A 9,411-nucleotide genomic window follows, 5' to 3' on the forward strand; every position below is an offset into this window, starting at 1 on the left:
ATGTAGCCCCCCTCTGTGAGCTGCTAGGGTGATTTCATTGTAATACACAGGTTAACTGTGTGGGCTCATGCAGGGTAACTCCCATCCCCCTTGACTTTGCAAAACAGTAGCCACTCCCACTGTATACATGGTAAGCAGTGACATCACCACCAGGGTATAAATTGTGGGACAAAATATTCTAGAACTCCGGTTCCTGGGAGTGACAGGTGGAGGAGCCTCACAGTTAAGTAATATAAATATGTTCAGTGTATAGATAATGTATAGAGTTCTGTCCCTGTTTGTTTTGTAGTCAGGGAAAGTGTCCCCTTTAGATAGTGTCCTTGGCCACAATACCACAGAAGCTCACAGGTAACCAGAGCCTATGTCTGATAGGGGCTGCCCTAACAGGATCCCTGGGACCTAATCGGAGAGGCCCCCTGTTGTCTCTGAAACATAGTGCCTTTATGGGAAGCCCATTATACAGTACCTGGATATGGATCCTGAGGAAACTAAGAATAGTTCATGGCTAAGTAGATGCCCCATGCTACCTCAGCACCAAACTGCTACAGATGAGGTATGCCGGGCATCACTCCTGTATAGTGTTCCCACAGATCAGGGGAGTAAGGGTATCCTAAGGGTATCCTAAGATGGGGCCCAAAGCCTACAGAGCTTTACGGACGCTACTCGGGAGATGGCCAGTTCAGCTGACAGTAACAAGTATCGGTACCTCCCTAGCGTATGAGTGAGAGCTACCAAAGTGATGAAGATAATGGTACAAGCACTGTGCATATACAGGTTAATGTGAATAGTGTGAAGCGCATCGTCAACGGCTCTTAATAAAGCTCCTGTGTTTGTACTACAAAAGTTCCTGGCACCCATCATTATTCCACCCTTCCATCCAGTGGCAGACTTACCTTTCAGCCGCCTGTAGGCTGGGGAGGGGCGGCCTTCCTCTGCGTATGATGTCATGATGCATGTCACGATGTCACATGGTGCATCATTGTCATGGTAACTTGTCGTCACGTAGCATGTGACACGTTGTCTTGATGATGGGACACTACAGGAGAGGGCCTGCTACAGAAAAGGTAAGACATACCCACACACTCGCACAAACAAATTGCCTCCCCCCATAATGTGCCACTCAAGGCCATAGTGTATGTGATGGTAAGGGGGTGACAGGCTATATAATAAGTTAAGCCCACTGGTTACCCCTGAAACTGTGGGGTCCCTGGCAGCTACACTGCACCATAAGCCAGAGGCCAGGTATCATTGCATGAAAAATTAAAGGGTCCCCTGCTTTTCCACTTCTCATGTTCCCTTTGCCCCAGACTCATGAAACATTCTGTTTGTACGTTTTAGGTGGGATATTTGGGTAAGAATACAATTATTTTGTTTGCAGGAGTTCAGGGACCAGAGCTACCGGTAGTACCTTAATTCTACCCGTCGAGCAGGCATGATTTGCCGGTATGGGGGTGGAATTACAGCGGGGCTGCCCAGTGTTCCCCAGACTCCTGGTTTTCGACCCCCGATATCTCAGTTCTATTTCCCTTACAGTCATGAGAGTCCCCAAAGTCCCCCACGTATTAAAATATGTTTTATACATTTACTATAAGGCTATATGCAGTCAGCCAGGGCATCTGCTTAAGGTGCCAGCAATTCTGCAGAGAGTTCGTAGTTCAAAGAGGAGACGGTATGTTGAGAGGTGTTGGGGTGCTAAGTGATCGGGGCAGGGTGGAGTACTGAGTCCAGAGAACAGAGACCCCCTGTGGGGAGGACCCTCTGGTCTGCCAGACTTACTGGCACCTGCCCAGTAGGTGGCAATGGATTGTCTGGGGGAAGCGGCAGAATGTTGGTGCGTTTCCCATTGGTCAATTCATATGTCCCGCCCACGGGGCATCTCGAGCCGGCTAGGCACGCCCCCTCTGACGTCAGCCAAGGGACGAGCCTCTGTTTCTATTGGCTAGTGGGATAGGGTTCACACGCTCTGATTGGTCGCTCCTCCTAACTCCATGTTAAGGATAGCTTAGTGGAGTGTATGTAAGGAGATGGCCGAGGCAGAGAACCAGACCATCCAGTGACTTGTGTCGATGAAGCTAAGGCGGGCTTTTCAAAGTTGCTCTGTTGCAAATAGCAGAGCAAGCGGCTTCATTTTGAAGCCTGGAACGTCTGCCTCGCAGAGACTAAGTCCCGTCTTTTACACCCACGTTTTACAAATCGAATGTAGCGGTCGTGGCTACGAACTGAAGCCGAAAAGAGGACCAGGAAAACCGGGTGTATATCCTAGTCAGGGTAAGCTCATCCAAGCGGGCGCCCTACACCTAGGAAAGCCTAGATTTTCCACCCAGACCCCCCATAAGTGTGCTTTTGTCTGTCTATTGTGTAATTTTTCTTGTACGCGGGTTTACCGAAATAAACTATGTTTTGTTTCTACTCCCTTGTTTTGCCTAATGTATGATCCCGGTACAAGTATTAAAGGTGCAAAAAGTCCTGGTCTCCCGTGACACTGTACATCTGCGTCGCCCCAAAGGCGGGGGCCTGATGGGGCTCTCAAAGAGCTGCTCTCCTCGGCACAGGACGAGCGTGCTAAGGGTTAACATATGCTTGTACTATGTGGAATGTCAACCTCACCCACTGTAATGTCAATTAGCCAAGAGGACAAAGAACTTTGTATTCGCAGCTGCATTTAACCTGAACCCCTTCAGTGTACATCTGCGTCGCCCCAAAGGCGGACAGCCTTTGGCACAGCCAAATGGTGTGAGCCGTTTGCTGCTGTTCGCTGATGTTTGGTGATGTTAAAGCTTCTCTATTTCAATCTGAAAATCACCAGCCCTTTTATCCCCTGTACCCAATTTTCCAACTCTATCTGCCCATGAAATGTCTATGAATTGACTGTATAACCTCTGTTCTTTTAATGTAATCATGTATTGTTATAACTCTGTGCCCAAGACATACTTGAAAACAAGAGGTAACTCCCAATGTATTACTTCCTGGTAAAACTCGGCCTAATGGGAAATCCACCTCTACTTCCACCTAGGATGCACAGCAGAACAGGTAAACAAAATGTTACAGCAAATGGTGGTTCTGTAGCAGAAGAAATTAGATGTGCACGTTGAATCATAACTGAGGATCAGGGGTGTAATGGAGAACTGAGCTGGAAGACTATAAAAATAATATTTTTTTACAGCACTGACAAAGTACAATTCACTATATATAGAATTTGTGTAGGCAAAATGAATCCCTGCCCTTAAGAGTAATCTAATGCAATCTAATGTTTGGCAGCTGAGACACAAGGCGTTAAACTGCCTTTTCCAAGGTGTCAAGGATTGCTGTGAGTGGGGTTCATAATTGGGCTCACTTGCAGTGCTCTTGCTACGAAGTGTCTCCTTCAGTTTGTATTGTTCTCTTCCTGACAGCAGATCCTGAGCTGACACCAACGTTGTGGATAAACAGAGCAGATAGAGGTCATCGTCTTTGATTCTCAGAGAGTTCAAACTTAAATATGCTATCACTTGAGACCTCACAAGCCAATATCTCCACAATCCCTTTATTCATTTCAGAACTCGTGTTCTCCTCCACACGGCCTCTCAATGATTTCCATCTCTTCCCTTATTAGAATAAGGGCTTTTCTAGGAATTATCCTTGTGACGGAAAGGGGCCCAGGGACCAGCATAATAAAGCTTTCGCCCGCCCTGGCCCCTGCTCATTCTTCCCTGGGGCTCATCTGCCAAGCAGACCCCGGTGCTCCCCTGTTATGATATACAGTAGTTGGAAGTCTCTTGCATACCCTGTAGCGTTTTATTCCTGTGCGTGTAACCGTAGTATAAAAATGTCATTGTGCACACATAAAGCATAGCCATGGTCTCTGGACATGTGGGGCTGAGAAACCTTTTGAGCGACTGGAGGAGAATGAAAGGTGCAGGAGACAGAGAGAGTGGCCAGGGGCGGAGATCGGGCCGGGGGGCATCCGCCCGAAAAGTGGAGCATTTGGCCGTAACCCCCGACATTGCGGCGCAGAGCCCAGCGGGGAATACCCTGCCGGCCGGGGAAGGCGTTGCTGAGCTCCCGCTGGTAGGCTCTGCTCCTATTGGCACGTTCATATTTCCCGCCATGTCCTTAAACTTGCCTCCACACCTCCAGCTCTGATTGGCCAATACAGCATCATGATTGTTTCCCATGCAGCATCCGTGCTGTGATTGGTCATGGCCCCGTCTACCATAATTTCTTATGGCAACAGAGAATCTATGTAAGGAGAACCCGATCACCAATCCAGGTCTCAGTCTGATCCCGACGTGGAGGTGAACTAAGCGGTGTGCTCTAAGTCTGTGCCGGAGACACCTGAGAACGAGGCTGGGGCCTAACCGAGCAGGAAATGTAAAAGTGTGTCAGTGCTGCGGGACTGCGAGTCGCCGGAGAAGAGGAGAGCAGGACTTCTCTGCGACGAATTTGAAAGTGCTCAGCAGCGTATTGTACCAGAGAGGTCTGGACGGTCCCTACCCCACAGGAGGGAAGCAAAACCTAGGTAAGCCTTGGAAGTGGCACCTGGTAGCTAGGACCACTACCCCCTCCCCCTCCCCCCCCCCCGCCCACCTCCCCTGGGTGAAATCTCTGTTGGTGAGTGTAAACTCTGTTGTTGGTTTTGTGCTGCTGTCTGCTGCAGAATAAAAACTTTTATTGGACTGATTTGTCTTGTCTGGTGCCTGGATCCCGTGAAAGAGTTCTGCTCTCCCGTGACACTTCTCACCCACGGAATTCCTATCCCAGTAACATCCAACTCTTCCCCACCCTTCATACATTGAAAAACTCACTTCCCCTCCATTCTTCCACTTCCTGCCTCCACTAACACCTATGATCTCTTACCAAAACCAGAGCATCCCTGCAACTATCTTCACAGCAAACAGCCTTTCAAGCAGGAGTGACCAACTCCAGTACTCAAGGGCCACCAACAGGTCGGGTTTTCAGGATATTCCTGCTTCAGCAGCAGTGGGTCAATCGGTAGCACAGTCTTCGGCTAACCTTTAAACACTAACATCTCTCCCACTATAACTTGTTTCCACTCGCCTCTGATTGTTACATTGTAAGCTCCTGATAACAGTGCCCACCTTACCGACTGTGCCACTGTATGTTAATGTTGTCATTTTGCAATTGTCTTCACTGTGGAATATGTTGGCGCGTTCTTAAAATAAGAATAATACTCCAGATATTAACAACAGGAGCATCTGCCTCCTCGCTGGATTACTTCATGAACGTTTTGTCTACATGAGGGTTCCAGCTGTATGTTTCTGGTGTAATGTCCACGGGATGTGATGCTGAAATCACTTGAAGCAGAGTTCTTCTGCCATGTGGACTCACAAACTTCCCTTCCCACTTTCAAATCAGATACCACTGCACATTTTTCCCTTTGAACAACAGGCTTAAGCAGAAAGTTTATATCCTCGAAGCGTCTGTTTCCCGATGAAAATCCACATTAACTATCTGCAGGATACTCCCCCCCCTTAGCCTGTGGAGGGAAATCCTGTGGAATGGAGTACTCATGTCATCCCTTTCTTTTAGCATGTTGTGGTTGTGTAAAAAGAAATACAAACAAAATCAAGTTTTTCTAAAATCAATGTCCTTGAATAAAGTGATATGAATGTCTTCACCTTCACAGGGGCCTGTAACACATTGTTTTGCAATACATGAGCTGAAGCTTAGGCGGTAATTCTGTATACACCCATTGACTTCAACGGGTATTGTCCACCAAAAACGGCTCTACAGGCTGCTTTGGCGTATGTAGAATAAAGCCCTTAGGCCCAGATTCACTAAAGAGGGCTAAGCTTCAGCACACCTTTACTCCCCATTCATATGAAGGGAGCCAAGGCATGTTAACCCTTGTCACTCTTTTGTGGATCTGGGCCTTAGCGGTAAGAACACTGCCTTTGAAGTGGGCGAAGTTGGTTAGATTCCCAGTGTCTGCTCTCCTTGGGCCTCAGGCAACAATATTAGATTGTAAGCTTTTTAGGAGAGGGACTGAATGTACCGGTGAAATGCTAAGCAGAGCTTTATTTATACAAGATATACATCTAAATCACACCTGTATTGATAACAAAATAACATTTCTAATCGAAAAAAATGGCTTGGGATGATCTAAGGAGAGAAGAGAGATCTAAAAAAAAACCATCAGGTACTGTACTTGACTTTGCCCTTTCCTGTAACGAGTTACATTTCTCAGCACAGTACAATGCAAAGTTCAAGGTCAGACTAAAGCTGGAGTGAAGTTATGCATAGGTGATTCCCTCCCTGTGGGGTGGGTACCTCATGGGTAGCTTCTCCTTCAACCTTTTGCAATCAGTTTAACACTGTACAATTATCCACCATGGGCTGATATATCCAAGCTTGAGGGACTACCCCGTAATTGACATCATACTGTTTGTTTTTCCATGCAGTCTGAGCAGCACTCGATTTAAGGATCTTGTCCTTGCCACTGTGTGGCCTGGGGGTAGGTTCTGGTCCCCCCCCCCCCCCCCCTACTCTTTTGGCTTTGATGCCCAATGTCCTTCTTTTCCTGGGCATCATGTAAAGGTAATGCACATCAAAAATTATTCAACAACAGCAATAATATATTATGAAGAGGTTACCGGGTGCGTCCGAGAAAAGCAGCCATCTGTTCCAAATTTATATAATTGGGAAGATCTCCATAAACTCCAACTTTATTTTCATTACAAATAGTGGGGGGTTTTACGTAAAGAAAAACAACATTTCGGCCATAAAGGTCTTCATCAGGCTGACCTTAATTACAAGCTGGGACTTGCACAAGAAACAGGATGTCCCTGTGTCTACTGCCTACTTTTGACGTAATGTTTGTCAGTGCATTCTGGATTATACAGTATATATTTTTTAATTGGTCTGTTCTTTTGCTGTCAGGTTTCTTCTAAGTTACTGCTGATTTAACCCCGTAGGTTCCCTAGTGCTGTTCCAAGAACAGCGCAGCTATTTGTAGGTAGGGTGACAGGTGAAATTCACTGATCTAGGACACAAGGAAGGAGCACTCACAAGGATTTTGTAATCCAGCCTATAGGTGTCCAGATCTGTAGTAGAAGCAGGAAGAGCCAGCACACATGGACATTTGCAGGGTGTTTCTTTAGTGGGTCAACGTTTCAGTTCCCACGCGGGACCTTTCTCATCTACTACAGACCAACTCCACTTTCATCGTGCAGCTTGCATCCCTGAGGTCACAGGGTCGATATAGACCATACGATCCTTTATGCTGGCCTATCCATGGCAATGAGTGTTTAGGGGGCATTAATAATAATAATTTCTTGTATCGCTCTGACTGTGCCTGCAGTGAATAGAAATTTGCAGGCACAAAGTGTTAAAGTGACTTGCCCAAAGTCACAAGAAGCGGACAGCGGGCACTTGAACTTGGTTCAAAAGCAGTGACAGTCCCACTGTATGCTTCAGCCCATTGTCATGTCTATCCTTCTTTGGCTACCATTCAATATAATATGCTGCCTGATTACTCTTGCTAGGGAAGATTCCAGCCCCAGTCGCATACATGGATCCTAAATCCTCCCGAGCAAGAGGAGTGTCGCTTCCCAGCATGTTAAATAGGGGTCCTTGGTGCTAGTTCTGTAACTGGCCGCAGCCTGACCTTCCCTGCTCTCTTCCTACTGCAGCTTGTCATGCTCACAATGTGCTTCTTACATTAAAACCCCTCGGATCCTGGTTGCTTAGTTTAACCCTTTAGTGCCGGCGGGGCTGCAGCCCCAAAGTACCATATCCCCTTGGGCACAGCGCGGCCCCGTTTCCCTTCAGATCGCGTCCTGCACTCCATATTATAAAAAAATGCACTCTGCGGGCATGACGTAACCCTGGAGTGTCAGACCCCATAATGTAGTGACTAGGTCTTGGGGCACTCAAAGGGTTAAAGGTGCAAGCAGACACAGCCGGCAAAAGCGCAGCATTTTATTCTTATTAATAGGAATCTAGCAGCGCTAACGGAAAAAAGGCTTGGGCTTCTCAGGAAATTATTTACAAATTGCATTTCTTCAGGGCCTCTGAAATGGGAAGTGTTTGTCAACCAAGTGTTTTCTTTATCCTTAGTATACCCCGTCCTTATCTGTGAGCCAATAAAGATAAGGGGAGAAGGGGGCTTTGCCTGTGCAAACTCTTGTGGAACAAAACTGACATCAGACAAAAAGGAACAGCCAGAGAAAATCAAACCCCCTCCCAAGTCTCAGCTCATCGTGTCTGTAAACTAACTTGATGACAGATTTTGGTAAAAAGGCATAAATCACCAGGAAGTGACCCCTTGCACATGACACTGCCACTGCGGTCCTAATAAGGACTGACCACTTACATATGACACTGCCTCTGTGGTCCTAGTAAGGACTGACCACTTACATATGACACTGCCACTGCGGTCCTACTAAGGACTGACCACTTACATGACACTGCCACAGCGGTCCTAGTAAAGACTGACCACTTACACATGACACTGCCACAGCGGTCCTAGTAAAGACTTACCACTTATACATGACACTACCACTGCGGTCCTAGTAAAGACTGACCACTTATACATGACACTGCCACTGCGGTCCTAGTAAGGACTGACCCCTTACATATGACACTGCCACTGCGGTCCTAATAAGGACTGACCACTTACACATGACACTGCCACTGCGGTCCTACTAAGGACTGACCACTTATACATGACACTGCCACTGTGGTCCTAGTAAGGACTGACCCCTTACACATGTCACTGGCACTTTGGTCCTAGTAAGGACTGACCCCTTACATGTCACTGCCACTTTGGTCCTACTAAGGACTGCACCTTTAACAGCACTCTCTTTTAATACTGCCATCAGCCCAGTTAAACCACAGACAGCTAGCAGGGGATTGAACACATCATCCAATGATGCTTTCTGTTTTTCCTAAGTACACTGGTCACAGTGATCACATCTGGAGTATTAGTCATTGTGTGTAACCACTGCAGTGCCGGCAGATATGAGACTGGCAGCATTCACTTATTTCCTTAATAACCCTACTATTGAGCTAAATCCTGGTTTCACAGTAGTGCTGCATGATATGTGCGCCTCTGTCAAATACATCATGCAAAGTTTGATTTATGGTGTTAACAAATCGGAAGTGTTATAGGGAAAAAACGAGGGGTACAATGGTTTGTACACCAAAAGAAATTCACTTAAATGCACACTTACCAAAATTTAAAATCTAACCTTTAATAATCAATCCTTAAAACATATATTACCAATATATAAATGTGAAAACATATAAAAATAGATTAAATAAATATCTAGTGCAACCAAACAGTCTTAATATATGTGCTCAATGCTGGAAAGTAAAAGACTGCACGGATGCTTATCAGCCTGAGTGAGCAAGAAAGCCCACTACCATATTGATCAGCCTAATGAATAATAACCTTCATAAGGGTGGTTG

This window comes from Ascaphus truei, chromosome 10 (genome assembly GCF_040206685.1).
Source record: "Ascaphus truei isolate aAscTru1 chromosome 10, aAscTru1.hap1, whole genome shotgun sequence".
Taxonomy (NCBI): Eukaryota; Metazoa; Chordata; class Amphibia; order Anura; family Ascaphidae; genus Ascaphus; species Ascaphus truei.